The sequence below is a fragment of the Phascolarctos cinereus genome, unplaced genomic scaffold (assembly GCF_003287225.1).
Source record: "Phascolarctos cinereus isolate Bilbo 61053 unplaced genomic scaffold, phaCin_HiC Scaffold_5;HRSCAF=322, whole genome shotgun sequence".
Classification (NCBI taxonomy): domain Eukaryota; kingdom Metazoa; phylum Chordata; class Mammalia; order Diprotodontia; family Phascolarctidae; genus Phascolarctos; species Phascolarctos cinereus.
Window position 1 is genome coordinate 98,095,297 of NW_027555958.1, and position 4,094 is coordinate 98,099,390.

Below are 4,094 nucleotides of genomic sequence, written 5' to 3' on the forward strand. Positions count from 1 at the left end.
CCTTCTGTCTCTCATCTCTTTACTGCTAAGTCCTATGGTAATTTCATCATCCTATGAACCTCTCTTCAGTTTTTGACAATGCTGACCAAATCCTCCTCCTAGATGCTCTCCTTCCTTGGCATTGTCTCCTGATTCCTCTCCGACTTGTCTAGCTACTCCTTAGTCACCTTTGCTGAATCATCATAAATTTCTCATCAGGGCCCTACCCACTTCTTTATGTAAGGGAAAGCATTAAGTGAAGCTGGGAAAGGCTTTTGGGGGATTTTAGCTCAGTCCTGAAGGAAGTCAGGGAAACCAGAAGGTAGAGACTAGGAGGCAGAGCCTTCCAGGTTTAGTAAGACAGCTAATGAAAATGCACAGATTTGGAAGATAGCAGTTTTCTTGTATCAGGAAGGTCCCGGAGACCAGTGTTTCTAGACTGCAGAAGAAGTAGAAGCGGGGGAGTCAAGTATAAGAAAATTGGAGAAGTAGAAAGGGGCCAGATTGGGAAAAGCTTTAAAGACCAAGCAGAAAATTTTATATTTTATCCTGGCGGTAATAGGAACCACTGGAATTTATGGAGTGAGGGTGGGGGTTGGGGAGAGGTTAACATGATCCCATGTACACTGTAGAAAGATCAATTTGACATCTGATTGGAGGATGGACTGGAGACCTGAGGCAGACAGACCAACCAGAAGACCATTACAATAGTCTATTGTAAAGCCGTTTTAGACTCTTTGTGGACCGTAGCATGCCAATATTGTCCATAGGATTTTCTTGGCAGAGATACTTCTCCAATGGCTTAAGGCAGAGGTTAAGGCAAACAGACTTGCCCAGGGTCACACAGCTAGTCAGTGTCTGAGGCTAGATTTGAATTCAGGTCTTCCTGACTCCAGGCCTAGTGCTCTACGATTGACCTACCTAGATGCCTCCACTGCAATAGTTTAGATGTGAGGTAATGAAAACCTGCCCCAGGGTTGTGACAATGTCCAAGGAGAGAACAGGGCATAGATGAAAAATGTTATGCATTGACATAAAACCAGGAAAATTATACACCCAAGGACTACAACAACGTACCATAAATAGAAAGAAACGAAATGAAACTGAACACTGAGTTATTATGAAGATCAAGCCTGGCCCTGAAGATATAATACATTGTACTTCTTTGCTTTCTATGCAGAGGTGAGGGACTAAGAGTGCAAAGGATTGAATTCTGGCTATGTTAGTTTTGCTGAACTGCTTTTATTTTATTTTTTTATTCTTTATCACAGAAGATGATTGTTTGGATAGGGGAAGGGGCAGGATATATATATATATATATATATATGTGTGTGTGTGTGTGTGTGTGTACGTGTATACATATTCATATGTATATAAAAAAGGTGATATAAAAACTATATATCAACAAATTTTTAAAAATTGTATGCTGGAAAATTCATCAGCCATTTGGAGAATGTGGGTGTTGGAGCTGAACCAAGGATGACACTAATATGCTAACAGATCATATTAGGCTGTTTGTTAAAGGTAGCATTGTTGTTGTTTGGTTGTTTCAGTTGTGTCTGACTCTTCATGACCCCTTTTGGGTTTTCTTGGCAAAGATACTGGAGTGGTTTGCCATTTCCTTCTCCAGCTCATTTTACAGATGAGAAAACTGAGGCAAACAGGGTGAAGTGACTTGCCCAGGGGAGCATTAGTAGTAAGTATTGGAGGCTGGATTTGAACTCAGGAAGATGAGTCTTCCTGACTCCAGGCCCAGTGATCTAGCCACTGTGTCACCTAGCTGCCCTAAGAGTAGCATACAAGGTAAGAACATGTGCTACATTTGCCACAGAGTGAGCCTCCCATCTCTCACCCCCATTCTCCTACCTTTCCCCTGGAAAACAGAACAGCACTGTTATCTGTGAAACATTCATCAAATGGAAAATAGTTAAGCATGATTTCAGGATTGATGATCCTACCTGAGGGGAATACCAGGAATGACTGCAGGACAACGTTTTTACAGAGTTAGCAGCACGAGTCAACTCAAACCCTTTCAGTTTCTAGATCTACACCAGTGAAGACAGTACCAACATTGATGATAACATAGATTCATCAAATATGAAATGATGACCATGATAGAGCTTGAAATGGCTTCTAAATGTAGAACCATTAATTTAATTAACCAGTTGGCCTGGAATACCTTTAATATTAAATTCATTTTGTTATATTCTAATTCTTTAAAAAAAAAAGGTAATCCATATATCAGAAGCAGCATGGTATAATGGATGTCTAGTAGAAGGTCTAGTAGTCCTAGAGACCATGGTTCCAGTTCTGACTCCTCTGACATTTACCGGGTCTTACTTTAACATCTCAATGCCCCCTGGCAACTTTCTGGGACTAAAAGTCAAAGAGAAGGCACCATTCCACATTGGTAGAAGAAGTTCCTCACAGGAAACTAACTCCCTACACAGTTGAAATTACAGATCTTTTCCAAAAAGAAATTCCACGTATTATATATCATATGATCTGCTATTAAGGAGAGTATATGGTTAATCTCAGTACTTTAATCACCAATTGTAAAAGATAGCATTTTCCCTTGTATTATGATGAAATAGTGTGAACACTTCATAAATACTGTTTTATTCATTTCTTCATTCAAGTACTCCATCAGCCTGAATATAAGCTACACATTTTCCCCATATCTCAATTGTGTAGACCCTGAGAATGTCTTAGAATTGTACAATTAGTATCAGTAGTAGTGGAGATGACATCATATTTTGGTAAGACCGACAGAGAAATTGACAAAGACAAAGACAGGAGTGGTGATGAAAAAGAGAATAATACATCTACATTCAATTTGAAGGAGATGCAAAAGAAAACCTTCACAGAAAAAAATTACGTGGTGATCTTACACAATTATTTTTAAATGTTAAATTTTTACATATTTTTGTTTCCTTTTAAAGGAATCTAATTTTAAGAGTGCAGAGTACATTGTAGGTGCGGTCTATGTTTGGACCAATAAAGACTTTTTTAAAGTGAATTTACTACTGGTGAAAGCATAGTCAGGAAGAAAGTATGGACATTACCACAGGCTGAGGCCCCTAGGGGGCTGGGTTTAATTGAGTTTCCTGTCATTATGTGGCCTGGAGCCAGGGAAAAACCAAAGTGGTACATTATAAAGACAGCAGTCCTACACAACCTTAGGGGAAAGGTTATAAAAGGAGTACTATGACAAAGATATTTCTATTTGCATGCAACTAATACAAACCTTAATACTGAGCAGGTTTAAGATTTTGCAAAGTGCTTTCTGTAGGCATGATCTCATCTTAGTGTTCTAACCATCCTGTGAGGTAGAGGCTATAGATTTTATCCTGATTTTATGCATGTTGAAACTAAGGCTCAGGGAGATTAAGTAACTTGCTCATGATCACTCAGCCTGGGTCAGAAACAGGATTCAAACTCAGTTCTTCTTAACTCCCAAGCTAGTACTCTCTCATTTGACCATGCTGCACCTCAGTCTTACAACAGGCATGGAAAAACTGTACAATCACAATAATAAAGCATTAGATTGAAATGGTTAGAAAAAAGAAGCTGGTCAGAAAGTTGAAAAAAATTGAGGTTAGTCTAGAGAAGAATCAGCTATTTTATTATACAAAGAAAGGTACTCCAAAGGTTAATGCAGGGCAGGATATGTTTCCCTCTCCTTTGACTAGAGCAGCTGAAGAAAAGTTTTCTGCTTTCTACAATTCATGAAAAGGAGCTATGTGGTGCAGTAGAGTACCAAGCCTGAAGTTGGGAACAGTCATCTTCCTGAGTTGAAATCTGGCCTCAGGTACTTACTAGCTAGTCGACCCTGGGCAAGTCACTTAACTCTGTTTGCCTCAGTTTCTTTATCTGTAAAATGAGCTGGAGAAAGAAATGGCAAACCACTGCTGTATCTTTATTAAGAAAACCATCAAAGGGGCAAAACAACTGAATAACAACAGTTCATGAGGATGAATTATTGATTGCAATCTTTGAGTGATCCAAAGGACATGGGCAGCATGGCCTCTAAGGCTGATGTAATTTGCTTTTTTTTTTAAATAATATTTTTTTTTTTCTCATTACATGTAAAGACAAATTTTAACATTCATTTG